This window comes from Sciurus carolinensis, chromosome 5, assembly GCF_902686445.1.
Source record: "Sciurus carolinensis chromosome 5, mSciCar1.2, whole genome shotgun sequence".
Taxonomy (NCBI): domain Eukaryota; kingdom Metazoa; phylum Chordata; class Mammalia; order Rodentia; family Sciuridae; genus Sciurus; species Sciurus carolinensis.
Window position 1 is genome coordinate 83,011,973 of NC_062217.1, and position 18,893 is coordinate 83,030,865.

At 37.2% G+C, this 18,893-nt stretch overlaps 1 protein-coding gene and 1 long non-coding RNA gene across 7 annotated transcripts in view; one reads left to right on the forward strand and one right to left on the reverse strand.

The window, feature by feature from the left end:
* The window catches only part of Tnfrsf19 (TNF receptor superfamily member 19), a 93,989-nt gene extending 80,661 nt beyond the window's left edge, over window positions 1–13,328 (reverse strand). Inside the window, exon 1 of one of the 5 annotated variants that reach the window (XM_047552220.1) lies at window positions 12,876–13,328. The gene's annotated coding sequence lies outside the window, so the exon portion shown is untranslated. Of the gene's footprint in view, window positions 1–4,681; window positions 4,706–5,053; window positions 5,250–12,844 lie in introns of those variants that run through there. The other 4 variants (XM_047552215.1, XM_047552218.1, XM_047552217.1 and 1 more) reach the window with 4 other exon arrangements.
* LOC124984523 (uncharacterized) overlaps window positions 5,393–18,893 on the forward strand; it is a 34,151-nt gene continuing 20,650 nt past the window's right edge. For both annotated transcript variants that reach the window (XR_007108699.1, XR_007108698.1), the window contains exons 1-2: window positions 5,393–5,656; window positions 12,792–13,125. This is a non-coding gene — a long non-coding RNA (uncharacterized LOC124984523). The remainder of the gene's footprint in view (window positions 5,657–12,791; window positions 13,126–18,893) is intronic.

Here is an 18,893-nt window from a genome sequence, read left to right on the forward strand (position 1 = left end):
TTGTGTTACATCTAACTGGCACTCATTTTCTTTAGCTACGGCAGCATGTGATTTTTAAAATTTATTTTCGATATTAAAAATGAAGAACTTTGGGGCTGGGGTTACTGCTCAGTGATAGAGTCTCACTTGTGTGAGGCACTGGGTTCAATTCTCAGCACCACATATAAATAAATGAATAAAATAAAGGTCCATCAACAACTTAAAAAAATGAACTTTCATGAAACAGACAACATGGCAATGACAAGTCCACATCAAGTCAACATGAGCTGAAACTGAGCATCAGGTGCCTTTTTGGGGAAGAACAAACACTTTCTAGTGTGCCTGTCCCCACTATGCTCTGCTGTTTTACTGGACTTCCTTCACTGATGTTAGCAACCACCCAGTCATTCAAGTTTGCCACCAACTGGGGTCTGGGGACTTCATGACAAGGAAACCAATTTCAGTCCAGAATGGTAACTTATCCAAAGTATGTGCCCAATACATGTTAATAAAGAAATTCATGAATTAAGGATAATATTTTATCTCTCAGAGTTATAAGGGAGGAAACAATATATGTGAAAAATATGAGCAAACATAACTAAAGATTGAAAGAAAAGTTACTGTGGTAGAGCCAAATCCAGGTCAAGATCCCATTTCTTTAGTATAGTACTCTACACTCAAGGCTGAGCACCCTTTATCCAAAATGCTTGGTACCAAATGGTTTCAAATTTTTGATTTCTTCAGGTTTTGGAACATGTGCATATACACAGTGAGGTATCTTGGGGATGGGACCCAAGTCTAAACATGAAATTTATTTTTGTTTCATATATACCTTATCCACATACCCTGAAGGTAATTTTACACAGCATTTTAAGTAATTTGTGCATGAAAGGAAACTTCATGCTGTGGAATGTTCCACTTGTGGAGGTGTGTTGGTACTCAAAATGGTTCAGATTTTGGAGAATTCCAGATTAGGGATGCTCAACCTGTATTGACAAATATCACTAAGGAAGAAGGTCTGGTATTTATCTTTCTAGTTTTAACAAACAATAAGTAACCAACTTTTTCTCTTTTCTGTTATGATTCTGGGGATTGAGCCAAGAGCCTCCTTCATGGTAGCTCTACCACTGAGTTACATCCCCAGCCCTTTTTACTAAGGTCTAAGTTGCCCAGGTTGGACTCAAATTTGTGATCTTCCTATGTCAGTCTTCCAAGTAGCTGTGATTACAGGTATGTGCCACCATATGAAACTAACAATACAAAATTTTTCTGAGAACTATCTTTATATCTGACATTGCAAACAACCCATATGAAGTTTGGAATAATTTGAATAATCTGGATACTTTTTTCAGAATAAATTATTTAATTTTCTTTATTTTCCATCTCTTAAAAGATATGTATTATCCGGATGATGCAATGTGCATGCAGGTAAGTTTTCATCTAGTAATGGTGTATTAACATTATGTAATGAAGCTCCATTCAACCCATACATCTTTTAATATGCAATAAGCTGAACCATTAAAGAAATATATCAACACTAAAGTAAACTGGCAGGCTTACAATTTATAAAATCAGCATTGAAATAAAGCCAATGCTATAAATATAGAATGTTACATTTTAATGGTGGAACATAAACTTTGGCATAGAAATACTGTCAGTCCCACATGCTAAAGAATGAGAAATTAATTAGAAATTTAGGATACTGCTGTTTCCAAAAAGGACAATAACCTCCAGCCTCTACTATTCTGCATCTTACCCTTTAATTTCACTATATTCCAAAAATCATTCTTTCTATGTGGTAGAGTTGGCAGACCAGAAAGCTCACAAAGGTGTGCTGTAATAAGAATATGCATATTTCTGTTGGCTGAGGAAGGAGAATAGTTTCCCTCTCTCAAATCATGAACTGTTTTCTAATGAAAATTCTATAAGATTTAAAACTTTCAGCTGCCAAATACAGTATTTCCAATTGCTCCAAAGTTCAAAAACATTAAGGGTCACTGTCAGGTTCCTAAACTTTTTTTTTTTTTTTTTTAAACAGAACTTAACCTAGGGTATGGTTTTTTGAGACGAATTGGTTTTCTCTGAGTTGGAGGCACTAACATCTTTGCCCTAGAGAAACCATTGTCAGAATTCATAAAATATTCAATCAACAAGCATATTGTAAATAAGGTACTTTTTCCAAAATTCATTAAAAGTTTCTCTATTCCAAAGAACAAAAAGAACAACTGTATCATCAATGATGAAGGAACCTTCAAATATCTACATAGTTGATCTTAAGAAAACTATGTACAATCATCTCTAAAACACAGCTGTCTAAATTTTTATTTTAGAAGGAAATCTGGATAGAATCCAAAACCACTCTTTACACCATTCAGAGTGTTCTTCTCCAGTATAAGTAAGCTCCATTCTTTTAGAATTTCCTCATATTAGACCCATTCAAGCTGACTGAAGAGGGGCTAAATACTAATCTTCAGATATACAAGTTCCTTTGTCCCAAGTAATTGCTGATGGATGTTGGTTCTCCTTCTAAACCCCGGGTTTCAAAACTTCGGTTTAAAAGGTACATGCTTTGTGATGTGTAGACTGGAAGATAACACAATTCTGCTTAAACGTTTTACTTTTAAATGTAAATATTTTTGACAGATAAAATATGATGAATGAATTCACCACTCAACCAGTAAATCATGGAAAGAAATTCTGCTCAGACTGCTTTACCTTTATTTTTCTTCAGCTAGAAGTTTTCTTTACAAAGTCTATGAACATTTAATAATGAGCTGCCATGGGACAGAAGTATTAACTGTTCCATGACTCTCTTCTCACATAGGCAGCTGTTGATTTATTTATTTGGAGCATACACTTACTGAAGGTGGGCATTCTTACTCAACATGGAGTCAACACAGTTAAAATATGTTGGCTTTTCCAGAATTTTAAATGCTTGACTTTAAATATTAATTTGTCAGGTTTTAAAATTTTTTTTTCTTTTAGCATTAAAGATGATTGGATTTGTTTGGTTGTTTTATGTTAATTTTTGAGGCTTGCTCTAGTCCAGGGAGATTGAGCTAAGCTAGGTGCTGTTCAGAGATTTAAATAAGTGGAAAGGGAAACTCAAATTCTCTTTATCAGTGTTGGCAGAATTCCTCACTTAGGTTTTAAATCTCCAACATGGTCTAAATTTCTATAACAGAGCAATAACTAGTAAATTAAACTAATATATTAAATACACATGTGACATTAGCTATCTCAACTCATTTATACTCTTAAAAATATGTAAATTCAAACTCAGAACCATCCATTTAATCATCTGACTTTTCTTCTATTCTTTTGAACAGCTTCTTTCATAGCTACTTAAATGTTAGCAATGACCCTCATTCAAGTCTTTTGATAGGAAAGGCATTTTACACTGTAGTTTCTAGTGAATAAGGGTCTTTCATCCATCTTTAACTTCAACTTCAAGATCCAGCCCAGCCTGAACCATCAAAAGACACTCTAGTGGGAAAAAAAAAAACTAACAACTTCCATTATTGTACCAGAAAACACTAACACAATATCCCAGCTAACACCTACTGTAAAAAAAAAAAAAAAATTCTACAGTCTACAAAGTCATATGGCCTTGGTAATAAAGTAGATGTCATAAGATATTTTCATTGATTAAAAAGAACTTACAGAGCTCATGATAACACTCTATGTATTGATGTCAAGGCAATATTTTGAAAATGCATATCTATATTCTATATTATCTTCAGAACAACTTGATAAAAATACACAAAATTATTTTTAGTTACTTACATCTCTGAATATATCAAAAAGTCTTCTACATTAGAACTCAATTCTCACCCTTCTCATTATATATCTTTAAACTAGATAATAAGCAGTGCATGAGATAAAAAAAAATTTTTGAAAGCAGCATTGGCAAAAATGCCTGAGGTGAAATTCTTCCATAGACAACATACTTAGTAAATCCTGAGCTAATGCAATATAATCCTCACTTTCGAATCTAAGTATCTGATCATGAAATAACAACACTAAAATAAATTCTTCTGTTTACATAAGTCATGTTTAACAATACTTGTTTCCTGTTTATATAAAGAAATTGTCTTGTAGTCAAAGAAACTCATTGGAATAAAAACTATGCCTTCATAAATATTCTGGGTTAAACTGTTTAAAGAAATACTGAGCAATACTTATGATTGTTTGCAAACTGAGTCCTGTTATTAAAAGGCAAAAAAAGTGACATGAAATTTTCACAATGATAGATGTTAAATGTTGATTAATTTACTACAGTCCAATCAGATGATTAATTTACTACTATCAAATCAGATCACAGAATTTTGACCCCACCAAACTTTAATCTCTAAGAATATACTAGCTAAATTTCTATTCCATGAAACGACATGCGAACATTAATAAGGGCTGACTTCTTTTCTCTCTAAATCTATTACCTGCTCTGCTCCTCAATGTACTGGTAAATACTGCTGACGTTTAAGAATCTTTTCTTTTTCCATGGAAGGAATAGGATAGAATTAAATGTTCTCTTATTACCTCCTAGGCTGCAATTCTGCAGTGCAGCCTGCAGATAAGTGCTCCAGAGACCCACCTTCGCGTCGCGCGCCAGTCAGTGCGCTGGGGAATACCTCCCGCAAGGACGTAGGGCAACTGTGTAAGGCCCGGGAAAAGCATTATGCATATTTATTTATATACTCACATATATTTGCTCTACAAGCAGATTTTTTCTTCACAAGATCCCTAGATAAGAAGTCTAAATGCTGTCATTCCCATCGCCAAAGGAGATCAGCAGGCGTTCGCAAGATCTCGGCCCTTCTGCGGCTGCTGGCAAAGCTCTGCATCCCAGTGCCTCCTTCCCAGCTGCCCCTGACTGTCACTCCTTCCTGGGGTCTTGTGGCCCAACACAGTCTGCCCCCTCCCCTCTTCTACAAGTGAGCTGCCCCTGACTGCCCTCTCCCTCCGTCAGGCAGTCGCCTCTTCTCTAGGCTCCTATCTAGAAAGGATCAACCGTGAGCAAGGGCTGGGGTCCCCGCGCAGCGCAGCTCAGTTCGGGGAGGAGCTGGGCACCTACCTTCCCAGTCACCAGCAAGACTCCGTCAGCTGGTGGGCCTCGTCCTATCCTGTGGGTCCGAGCTGAAGCCAGGGACTCAGGGGTGAGCAATACCGTTCTGGATGAGGGCGCAGGGCGCAGGTACAGGGTGCAGAGCGCAGAGTTGGATAGGGGTCCTTTCTACGCGCGCAAGCGGAGCACCTCCCCGCGCCGCCGGCTCGGCGCTCTCTGGTAGCCCGGCAACGGCCGCCGCCTCCCGGCGCCCCGCCCATCGCTCCGCCCGTCGGCTCTCGTCCCGCCCCCCGCTGACTTCAACTGGGCTCTTCCTTGCTCTACTAAAGTCTTCCGCGCTGGGTGGGGTGATCAGATCCCAGCAGCTGCAGAATGCTGAATGCGGGAAGGTTAGGGGAGAACAAGGGTAGAGGATGGGGTAGCCAAGACCATTAACAGCATGAACTTCCTTTGGAGAAAGGATGGAGCCTTCCTTTCCACACCGGGTGTAATTCCCCAGGACCTTTGTGCCTTTCCCGTGCGTTTCACATCCTATGCAGAGTCCGCTTCTGCATAAGAGGAAAAGCCCTACAAAACGAAGACCAGATCTATGAGTGTGGCACTTTCGCTCGGGTAGGTTAAGATCATGATGGCCAAGCTATCAGTCACCTCACTGATTAACCTGCAGTTTTTCAACAGATACTCTCACAGGGCTCACTCACTGGGCAGAATCCTCTATAGGGCAGGGGGTACGTCCTAGCCAACACGTGTCCGTCTCCTACAAGCCAACCTAGTCCAGTAGCTAGTCACCCAGTAAACCCAAATATGCCGACCCGAGGACCTGGAAAACAGGGTCTGGGCTCTGTGACTTTAATAGTACTTTGTGTCAGGTTATTTATATAACCTCGGCTTTAGTTCATGCATTTACGAAGCAGAGCTAACAATGCCTACTTTACTGTTGTATTAAAAAAAAAAGGTTAAGTAGATATTCGTGGGGTGAATGAATGACTAGTCATCAGTAATTGCACATCTTGTGATCCCACATTTCAAACAATGTAGTGTAACAGGTACCTGTGAAAAATACTTTAAAATGTTATCATTCCTAAGTATAACACTTCCATATTTTATGCTTTAAATATAACATGTTTGGAACATAAATCACAACAATGACTTACCTGTAGACAATTTACAAATGCTGTGCATTTCCTTACTTGAACCTCAAGGTACCTGTATATTCCCCTAGCCTATCCGCTTACCCACTCACCTGGTACCCCTAGAACCTCCATGAGCATTACTCATATACTCTTTCGGCACTATGTTGAAGTAATGTCTCTATTGTGTTCCTTTTCCCAACTAGATTTTAATCTCTTTAGAATGCATTTTATTTTCTTGATATTCCATAGCCTATAACATAGAAGATACTGAATTTATCTTTAATAAGCTGAATTGTTGCTTCTTTCTTTGCAAGGTCTCAGGCATTCACCTTTCTGCATCTCTTTCTCTTCAGGTCCACCACCTCCACCACAGTCCAAGTCCTCCCAGTCCCTCACCAGAATATTGCCACAGCCTGTGTTCTGTTGCCTGCCTTTCAGGTTGCCACTATTCAGTGAAGATTTGCAGGTGGTTCCTCCTTGTAAAGAATAGCTTCCACACTCTTTGATTAGCATTCAAAGATTTCCCGCTTGGGCTCCACCCACCTTTCCAACCTTATCTTTCTCTCTCCTAGACCTCCACTTTATATTCTGACCAAACTGGTCTGCTTGCCTTGCCTCATATGTGCCCTGAAGTTGCCCTTCCTTGGATCTCACAGCTTCCTCTTAAAGCTCACACATCTTCCTTTCTGACTTCTTTCTCCTATGTCAGGACCAACTCCAAAGTCATGACTCCTATGAATTCCCCCCTAATTATGAGCTATAATTCCTCTCTACAAAGTTTGGGATACTTTAGCACTTGCCACATCCGGCCTTGTGTCATGAATATATGTGGACTTAGTTTCTGTCCCAAGGACTTAAAACGCTTCCAAAGAAGGAGACTATTTTGTTCTAACTTGTATCTCTGATAGTATCAGTCACTCAAACAAATGTTCAATGAACATTTTCTGAGTAGAATTCAATCTGCCAACCCAGGAACAACTTTCTCTGACTTCAGCCAAGTGCTCTTTTCCTCTCTGACTTTCTTTTGTATTTAGAGACAGTAGCACATTATTTAGTTCATTAGTTCTTGAATCATTTCATGTGTCTTTGACTGATCTTCTCAGCCTGTTAGTTCACTATGGAGAGAGACTCCATTGTGAATGCACATGGGCTTTGGCACCAGACAATCTGGTCTTGATGCCAACTTGGCATTCACTAGTTGTATAACCTTGGAAAAGTTAGTTAACTTCCCTAAGTTTCCTGTTCTTCATCTGTAACATGAGTTCCTTCCTTGGTGGTTGTTAAATACTGTAAGGTATTTAAAGCACTTGGCTAATACTTCATACATAGTAAGTACTCACTAAATGGTGCCATTTTCCAGGGCAATATTTTGCTTTTGTAGGGCATAGGACACTTAGCATCAATCGATAAATGACACCTGAAATGATAATTGACAGTGGGGGGAAAGAGTACCAAACCTCTGCACTCTAGATTGCATATTTCATTCTTTAGAGAAGAGGCCCATTAAGTTAAATAAATATTCTACACTTTACCTTACTTCGAGTGTTTATATGATCTGAAGACAGTATCTTAGCATAAACTCAGGCCCACAAATGAGCATCAATGGCAGTTCCAAAAGAATATATATGATCCTAGGCTCCTTCAGAATGAAAATGATGCTTTGAATCAGGGCTGGGAATATTTTTCTCCCCTTAAAAGATTGGATAAAATTAAAGTGTTGAAATTTTTACTGGAAAAGTCAAATTACTATGAGGATCTTGGTAGAGGTGTTTGTTTTTAAGATTTTGTGTAAGGTTCATTTTCTGAAGCTAGTTTTAGCATTATCTGAGCTGATAAAAAAATGTGTTTGTTTAGGATATTTTCTCCACAAAGTTGAGCTAACAAAGTAACATATTTCTCACACAAAAATGGTTTCAGTGATAAACTGGCTCACTGGAATCTCAAGTGGGAAATTGCCTGACTCCTAGTAATCTGCATTGTAAATCACTATTCCTAGGCAAAATAAAATAGAATGCAAATTACTTGAGAAAGTATGGAATTTAATTGGTTTAGTTCATAATGCTTGGCACATAGTAGGTATTCATTAAAAATTTGCTCATTGAATTAATAATTGGGAATGAGATTCTGAAAGGGTGATAGTTTGCCAAATACAGTTAAGAAAATAAAGTGAAAAAGAACCCTCAAGACCCAGCCATTTGAGTCATACCCAGCACCCTGTCATGTCAATTATAGACTATCAGTGGAAGGTTGGAGAGGACTGTGAGACCAGAGGCTGAGTGATAGGCTCAAGGTCATGCCAAAAGTTACTGATAAAACTGGAATCAAAATGTGACCTCCCTGAATCCTTACATAATCTTTACTATACCAATAGTGCATAAACCAATATACATAAAGATCAGGAGGCTGTTTTGTTTATATAATGTTAAACTCATGACATTTGTAAGTTGGTATAAGTTGCAGCATGTACATTGATCTTTGTGAGTTCATGACATGTTGGACCCAACCATCTCCATTGGCTAGATTCTTTTCATGAGTTTAGGGAGAAAAGAGATAACGATGTCTCTGTTTCCCCATAAATGTGGTGGACTCATCCACAGAGGACTAGGTTAAGGAACAGGCTGAATGGATGACAGACTATATGGTGTAAGACTCTGGGACTGTCAGAGAATTGGGGATATTGAACAAGATGAAGAAAACTGTACTTACAGGACAGCCTCTCAAAGGGAGTGGTTTCTTTTGGAAGAAATAGTTTTATAGCATCATTTAGCCCCCCACCTGCCCTTCCCTTCTGCTCATGTCTCATCAAAGAGCAAATTGAATTTGTGATGTGTGGTGTAAAGCTACCTGCTCAATCTAGAATGTGAGTGAACTCGAGTAGCTTGTGATGGTAGCAGGGACATGAAGCATGGCCACCAGGGAGCTTCCTGTCCCTGCCTTCATCCTTCTCACCTATTCCTCTAAAGTAGGCTCACAAAAATCTAAAAAATCACTCTTTAAAGGGTCACCAAATTGTTAGCTTTTCCAGAGTGGCTTGGACTGATGTTGCCTTCACAGGGAGAGATTCTGACTAACCAAGGTGGTACTTGAGTTCAATCCATTCTTAAAGCTGAGGATGAATGGATTATGTCTTGAGATTGTATGGCTCAAGATTCTAGGTCAGCTGAAGCAAAAGTCTACTAAAAATGTTTAGTCATTTTTATAAGAGGTATCAAAAGAAGGAAAGAAAGGGAGGGAGGAAGGAAAGTAAGGAGGGAAGGGAGGCAGAGAGGGAGTGAGGGAGGGAAAGAAGCAAGGGAAGGAAGAAAGAAGGAAAAAGAGGTGGAACACATTATTTTGGTCAAAATTTTGGCTATAATGTTTGCTAACAATCAAGTTCAGCTCTATGTAATAGAAAGAATTAACAGGCTAGCACTAGAAGAAAAGAATCTAAGATTTGAAACCAGATTCTAGTGCTGCTACTTAATTACACTTGTGATCTTACAAATGTTATTCAACTCTTAAGACTCAACATCTTCATCCATACAATAGGGACAAGAGATTTGTTACTAGTGAATTGAAAAGAGATGTTTAAAAAATATACTGTTAGCATGACTGGCACCTAAGTATTCGATACCTATTATGAAACTGATTAATAATTAGTGAATTAATAAATATTAGTGAATGTTAACATCTGTAAGGATATACATGAGCCTTTATAAGGGTGATGACATATTGTGAGGGTCAACTATTTGGTCCTGAAAGCAGCATATAGGCATAAAATTTCATCAATAACTTAATTAATTTTTAAATCACAAGAAATATTTTCCCCAAGAAAGAAAAAAAGAGTTAATAAAAGGCATCAAGGATTCACAACATAATCAAATATGGTATGTAACATGTATCATGTATGAAACCATGTTGAATTTGCAAACTGAAATTTCACAAAATTCCACTGCAGATCTACATTGAGGAATAATAAATTTAAATCAACTATTAAACTTTTCATGGATTCCACTGGCATCTCCTAAAAAATTATCAATTTTTTTGAAAACACGCAGAAAAGATGGCTTATGTAATGACAATATATATATATATACATATATATATATAAACATACACAGAGACACATACACATAACCTCACATGGCATTGATATATTCAATTTTTTAATAAAAATTATTTTCCAATGTATGGTAAATTACATGTTGTAGTAATTGTGCTTAGATAGCTTAGAAATACAAAGCAAAGGAACAGTTGGGAATTAATTGGACAAATCCATTTGAGTGACAGTTCTGTCATGGAAACAAAAAAAAGGACTGCAATAGGAAGTGACTATCTTTATCCTTCAAAACAACATTGTTCTCTGATCAGCTCCACAGTGCATTTGTTTTAGCAGTTGTTGGAAAAGAGCCCATGCATGATAGACTGGAAAGAACCCTGGACTAGTCCTCAGAAAAGTAGCTGTGTGACCTTAGCTAATATTGCAGTTACTTTTCTATCATCTCAGTTTCCTCATCTGTACAATGGCTATAAAAATTCCAGTCATGCTTATTTCATGAAAATGATCTGATCAACCTCCTCACTTCACACATGAGAAAGCTGAGTAGTGAAGTGACTCTCTTAAGGCCACATAGCTAATCAGTGACAGAATCAAGACTAGAAATAAAAGTCTTTTGAAGATGACCTTTCTGCAGTAACAAAGCTGCCATTGAAGCAATGGAAAGGAAAGTACTTTGAAAAATGTAATATAAGCATTCTGTTCAGTACAAGTATGGAGTCTATCTACTCAATCCCAATCAAGGTCATCTTGTGGCAATTAATTAAGAAATGCCTTTTAAAACTGTATCTATACCTTCAGCAATAGCCATCTTTCTTTTAAAATCAAATGCACTTTGTTTCATATCTCTACAAAGACACAAGAAGTAAACAATTAACTGAATTAATTCAGACACTGCAGTGGGTTTTTCAAGGACTTGACTTGCCCAAGCTAGTTTTCTACAAAGCCTAAATTAATCAGATAATTGCTAATTCTCTCCTTTGTTTTGTGTTAAGAAGAGTCTTCATTTGTTAAAATGAACCTAGTAATCAAATAAACGGTCATTTACAAAAAGTTTTAAACCCCAAGCCTGAACTAATGAGCAAGTTCCCAAGCACACTATTTCATAGGTATCACTTGTAGGTACTACCTTAAAAACACTAACTTTTCTTCTCTGAATGTGAACATTAACACTGTCTTTTTGATTTAAAGAGGACTTTTAGACAAACAAAGTTTTAAAAATCAGGATATTATCAATATGACTTGTTGCATTATTGGTAGAAAAAAATTTAAAATGATCTCCTGAGTAAAAAGAGTTAAATCTTTCAGATTAAATTCTTACTGACAGACTTAAAAATATAGTCAGTTTAGAATGGTCTAAATAATATCAACTTAACAACCATCAAAGTTTTAAAATTAAGCAAACAATGCTAATTAACCTCCTAATATCAGGAGGCAAATTTAGAAAGTCATTTAATTAATTGACTCTGAAAAATTAATTACATATGAAATGAGACTCTTTAGACCTTTCCTGTTTCATCAGAATTTCAGAGTCAAGAATAACTGGTTTTATGGCTTATAATTTCTTTGTGGCTCAGCTAGCATAAAATAGGCTATTGTGATAATAATTAAATATTTTGACCAAATAAACTTAGGACCAGAACATTAAAACAAACCAGTGTGCACGTGGAGAGATCACTTTCCACTCTATTGAGTTCTTGCATTTCAGTCTAAAGATTTTACTTTGGGGAGGGGAGAATATCATTGAATTGACAAAGAAATAACAATTAACTTCGAAATTCAGTGCAGCAACATAATTTGGTTTTGTAGAGCATTAACTAAAATGAAATTGTTACTAAAATACTTTATGTAACATAATAACTGTTGATTACTCAGATAGTTTTCCTAAACAGTTGGCAAATTGTAACCTACAACAGCTGTCACTATAAATTAAAAGTAAATGTTAATTTAGGAATATTAACCTTGTGAATGTTTCTGTAAACAAGGCTTGTGCTATTTCCAAAGGTTACAGAAAATCACTAGAGTATTTTTAGCCAAACCTAGTGCCACATTTCCCCCACTGTTTTTAAATTCTTCGGTTTTACACATAAAAGACTTTAATCACACTCCAATGCCTTTTCAGCAATTCCCTTGTGTATACAAACTGCATAAGGAAATGTATTTGATAGATTTACATCTTGGAGGTGAAAGAGTAAATAAACTAAAGAAATAGGATTGCCAGAGATCCTTTTTTCTTTTTTATATGAGACAACAAGGAATGCATTTTCAACAAGCAAAGTTCCACTGCCTGTTGACTAACTACAGTAACCTGTAAATACTTAAAGCAGTTACAGTGTACAGCTCTCAGGGACTAAAGCAGCGGTTGTGTGCTAAAGCTAGTACTGTTCTGTTTTGTCCTGTTGGAACAACTTATTTCCAAGTAAAATTTACATGACAGATTGCAAACCCTCTTGTACAAACTACTAAAAAATTGCATCAAGCATCAAATTTACTCTGATACATACATACAGCATAATGTAGTATTCGGCTACAGATATGTTCATTCTTAACTGATTAAAATCATCTTTTTCTTTCTTAGAACACATGTGGAAAAATGCAGTGGAAGCAACAACAAAAAATAAAACCCGGTACCTGCAACTGCTGAGATCCTTCCAGTACTCACCCTTTCGGCAGCCTGGTTTCTCCTTGGCAGCACTTCTATGCCAAATGCTTCTACCTTCCCAAAAATGTGTGTCAGCACAAGCCCGGACGAAACTTCAAATCCAGGAAAATGAAATTAACCATGCAGATCAAAGACAGACGAGCAGGGAGATGAAATGCCTGTAATCTGATCAGTGATCAGTTGCTGAACATCAAAGGCTGGGCCGAGCTTATATATATGCACGGATATCAAGAAAGTTCGCTTTCAGCAGGTAGGTAGTTACCCTCCCGCCTCCCGTCCACACATTCTTTTGTTAAACACGGATCACGTTGCTTTCCTCCTCTTTTTTGCAAGGAGGCAATGCCGGTGGTTGCCCCATGCTTGGGTTGAGTGGCTGGATCCGGAGCTTTCTTGGTTCCCAAGCTGTGTTGTGGATTGTGTGTTGGAAGCTTTTCCTACTGCCAGCGGGCTCTGCTTTATCCCTTTCATCTCGCTGAACTGCAGATCCCATGACATCATTCAGCGCCCTGGGACTGGTAGGAGAGCTATAATTCAGCCTGTGGGGGAGTTGCGCTCAAGAGAAGCCAGAGTTTGCCTGATTTCTAATCACCTTCGTCCATTGTGCCTCCCATAGGACAGTTTCTGTTATCTGTCTCCCAGCTAGAAGGGACAGGCAAGTGTCCCTGATGAATGGGGGTTCCAAATGACAGCATTTAATTGCCTTTTGGTTGATAAAAAAAAATCGCCATTTCCTACAAAGACTATGTCAAAGATTCAGAATAGTTACACAGCAGCATTTAATTCTTAGACCATTTCCCCAAACACTCAGGTTACACTGACAGAGGGACAGGATAACATTTAATTTGTTTTTGTTTTCGATGCAACAAGTCTTTAAGGATATTAAGGAAACTGTCTTTCCTTGAAAAGTAAATTATTAGGATTTGGCTATCAATCAAATGGTTTTCATTAAAGCAGTTAAGGAGGAGAAAACTGATAATGAATTCATTAGCAGACTGATGTCTGTCACCCTCTCACGACCAGCTTGTGCAGAAGCTTAATTTTAGTTTTGTTCTCAGTTTGGGGCTCTGAAAATTCGATTTTAAAATGTCTAATTCTTAGGCATAATTCATTAATACTTCTTGAGCATTTTAAAATTCACAAAAGAATGAGGACTTACCCTGTGATTACTCGAAAGCTGTGTTCCTTGTCTTTTAGGGCTTTCCTCAAACTCACAGTGTGGATTCTTTAGTAAAACATTCACCACCTTAGTCTAATTTTTCATATTTTAAAATTAAATTTATTGTGCATTACTTAGAATTTTGTTACAATTTTGCTTAACAGTGGCAGATTCAATATAGTAAAATTATCTTATTTTCAGTATTTAATGAAATAGAAAAATAAGAAGAAATTTTATCTTCGTACAATCCAGGATATGGTGCATTTCTAAATTCCAGCTAGTTCATTCATGGAATGAAGGAAAATTATTTTATTTTATATCCCCAGCACCCAAAATTTATAATGGAAACTTACCAACTTTTAGAAGGTCAGTAAGAAATATTTTTAGAAAACCTAGAGGACAGTAGAACCTAATCTGTCTTTCTGTAAACTCCTCTAATGGAATTCATCTAATTTTTTTGATGTAATATTTGAAGATAAAATTTATGATGTGTTTATTTCCAAACTTGTATGATTTTTTTTTTTTTTTCTTTACGGTACTGGGTATTGAACCCAGGGCCTTGTGCTTACGAGGCAAGGCAACCACTCTACCAACTGAGCTATATCCCCAACCCTTGTATGATTATTGAACAAATTTTAGCAGCAAAATATTTGATTTCAACAGTGCAGGAGTTAAGTATAACACATAAATAGTTCCACTTATTTTTTAATATTTCTTCTTTAGTCCTTTTCTTTTCAGGGGATGGAACCCAGGTCCTCACACATGCTAGGCAAGCACTCTACCACTGAGGGACACCCCAGTCTCAATGTTTCTTTCATAATTTTTCTACATGATACATCATTTCTCAAAGGCAGCTCAGATTGTGTTTTAACTAGACATCATGATGCTTTATGGCTTCCCTAAAGCAGACTGGGAAAATTCTTGTAGCACCTGGACTCCACACAACATTTCCTGGGCTCCTTGAACTCATGAACACAAAGAAAATATTTATAAGGAAAAAATGATTCAAAGTGGTCAAATGCTCATTACTTTTTTTTTTTTTTCATCTTTAGCTAATTTTTAAAAAATTTGTTGCTCATTTCTTTTCTGAGGTATTTTAACTCTTCCTCTAGTATGGAATTCATATTGTATCAACCTGGGATAAAGTTTACTGATAAACTGATATGTTAATGATAGTAACTAAATGCTCTGTAAGGAAGGTTCTTCAGACAAGGAAGTGGATCCTGTCTTTATAGAGTTCAGCACCAAGAGAAATGGATGAGGGACTGGATTGGGATTCTCATAGTTCTATTGAAAGGTCGCAGGAAGTATTTAAATGCAAGGACCCAGATGAACTCGCTATTCGAGTTATCCTCAATTTATTCAAATTTCACCAAGCAAGATGGGTTGTTGAAGATACATCTAGTAATGCAAAATCACCATCAGTGGAAGAGTTTCACCAAGTCACTGAAAATGATTTTGAATGGGTCCTTTTGTGGTCAAGAACCCACGTGTGAGATAAAAGATTAGGGCCCCGTCTGCCCAGGTGCAGAGTGTGGCTAAAGGCTGGCCTCCAATGAGAAGTGACCTCCTGACCTATGGGTCATTAGCACTGCACTCAATTAACGGAATTCCCTTCATCCTGAGATGGGCCTGGACTATTGTTATTTCTGAACAACACTGTGAAGGGGAGTATTTAGACACTTTTCTAACCCCAAGAAACCTAGATTAGTGAAATTAAATCTGATGCTCTGGTAATGGCACATACCACTACACTCTATACAGAGTCACATGGCACTAATGGTGGGAATTTGTTCTGGGAAATGTGTTGTTGAGTGAACATCACAGAGTATACCTACCCAAACCCAGATGGTGTAGTCTACTACACACCTCAGTCACCTGGTGTGTGTGTGTGTGTGTGTGTGTGTGTGTGTGTTATAGCCTATTGCTCCCAGGGCCACAATGAACAAAACAACATAAAATTAGATCAAGCTCAAGAGAAAATGATACAATCAAGTGATGATGTAAATATGAGGTGTATAAGACTGCTGGCAGAATAATGTGGCATATTGTCTTACCTCTTTTTTTCATAAGTAGAATGAGTATACCCTAAAATAATAACAAAAAGTATAATAAAATACATAAACTAGTAACACAGTCATTGATTATCAAGAATAATGTACTGTACCAAATTTTACATGCTATATTTTAGGCGAATAGCAGCACGTGTTTATATTAGCATCAACACTCACACATACACACACATGAGTAATGCATTACTATGACACCATCAAGTGACAGAAAAATTTCAGGTCATTACACTCTTATGGGACCATGCTCATATGTAGTCTGTCACTGACTGTAGCATCATTATGTAGGCATGACTGTGCTCACCTATTCTAATAATACTGAGTTATAGAATTTTACTAATGACTCCCAGTGCCTTGTCACAGTACATATAGCCTATCTTATTCTATTTGCCAAATTGCATTTCAGCCACCTGGCTGTATAATGGAGCTGGGGCAGTCACCTGATGCAAAGTAGAGAGCTCAATGCTGCAGTTATAGCATTATGACTGAGACAACTTCAATTGCTCACACACAAGGATGGAGGGGACTTTCTGAGATTCTCAGTGGTCAAGGGCTTGAGTCCCCCAATTGCCACTGTGTCTTATTTTCCTGCCATCACCTGAATGAAACACACTTTCTTTGTTTCATTACCTTGATAGTAGATCATGTAAATTTCTAGAATTTTAAGATATCTATTTAGGTAATATTTTTCCCCCATCAAGTTTCAAAGTTTTGGGAGTTAGTTATAGAAAACTCTAGAAAAATGTCAACTTTAAGTGTTCAGAGGATTCACCCTGGATTATATCATGTAAGTACAACTTCATTATATAAATTGAGAGGAACCAGACTGGGCTCAGTCATGGGTGCGTGTGTGTGTGTGTGTGTGTGAACAGTTTTAGACTGATGGAAAAACTGAGTGGTTAGGACAGAGATTTCCAATATACCTCCCCTGTGCTTGCACAGTTTTCCCTATTGTTAGCGTTTGCATTACTATGGTACACTTTCATTAATTAATGAATCAGTATTGACACATTATTAGCCCATATCCATAGCTTACACTACAATTCCCTCTTCAAGAATATAGTTCTATGGATTTTGAAAAATGTATAATGTCCCATGTCCTCCCTCAGACTCATAGAGAAGAGTTTCACTGACTTAAATATCCCCTGTGAGTCACCTATTTATTCCTCCCGCAGAATATAGTGGTTCTATATACAATATAGTGTAATATAGTGGTAATAACAACAACAACAGTAATAATAAACTGATTCAGCAGATACATACTGTATTCGTTCATTTTTATGTTGTTATAACAAAATACCTGAGATTGGGTACTATATAAAGAAAGGTTTACTTGGAACACATTTCTGTTTAAGAGAATGACACTGATTCTGCTCAGTTCCTAGGAGGACCTCATGGTGAAACAGGTGCAAAAGACATCATATGGCAAGACCAGAAGTCAGAGAAATTCAGATGCCCAACTTGCTTTGTATAATAACTCATTCTGGCAGGAACTTACTGAGGTCTCTTGAGAACTACATTAATCTCTTTTGAGAGCAGTGCCCCAATGACCTACCTACTTTCCATTAAGCTCCACCTCTTAATGGTCCCACCGTCTCTCCATATCACTGTGCTGGGGTCCAAGTTTCCAGTACATAAATCTTTGGGAAATGAACCACATCCAAAACACAGTACTCACCCCTTCCCCACCCCCCACAAAATTGGAGATTAAAAGTATGAAGTGTCCTCAAACCACACAACTGTAGCTCTGCTACCTTCTGCTCTCCAACTTTGCTTAAGAGATTACAAATGTGTTCTTATTTGCCATATTACTCTCCAGATACTTTTCTGAACCCAGGATAACTCTCAGACAAACCATTAAACTTATATTTTGTAAGCAGCAAAATGATTTCCATTTTTTTTTCTGCCTATTTAGTATTTATCATGATTAATATACTATGAATCTTAATTCTGAGTAAAGGTCAATAGTGCTAGCAAAAACTGCTGATGGAATGGAAAGAAAATACAGAAGTGGACACAAAGGAACAGTTTTCAGAATAATACCACTCTCACTCACCAGAAAAGATTTTTGTTTCATCAAGAATTAAAATGTTAGATTATGATAGGCCTGTCCTTAAAAGTCTACTTTAAGAAATACTGATATAAAGTAAAAATATTAAATAATGCAACCATGTATGCAATTGTCAGAGTACCTAGCACTTAATTGGGGGCATAAACACACGTTATAGTTAAAATTCCCAATTAAAATCAGGAGCCAGGTGCAATGGTTCAGAACAACAACAGGAATAACAAGCAAATTCCGCAGATATGGTATTAGTCCATTTTATGTTACTATAACAAAATACCCAAGGTTGGGTACTTTATAAAGAAGAAAGGTTTATTTGGAACACATTTCTATTTAAGAGCATGGCACTGGCTTCTGCTCAGGTCTTAAGAGGACCTCATGGTGAAACAATTGAAAAAGACATCATATGGCAAGACTAGAAGCCAGAGAGATTCAGGGTTTATACTCCTAGTGGCTTGGGAAGTGGAAGTAGGAGGATTGCAAGTTCAAGGTCAGTTTCAGCAACTTAGTAAGGCCGTAAGCAACTTGGCAAGACCCCGTCAAAAAAATAAAAAAGAAAGAAAGAAAGAAAAGAAAAATATCAGAAAAACACAAAATCTATTTTAGGGGAAGAAGTAGAATAGAATAGCCCTGCTAAGTAAAACTGAATTGCCAGGGAAGGTGGTAGAGACAAGACATTACTTTAGGACAATAAGAAATAGGCTAAGAAAATGTCTAGAAATCAGCTT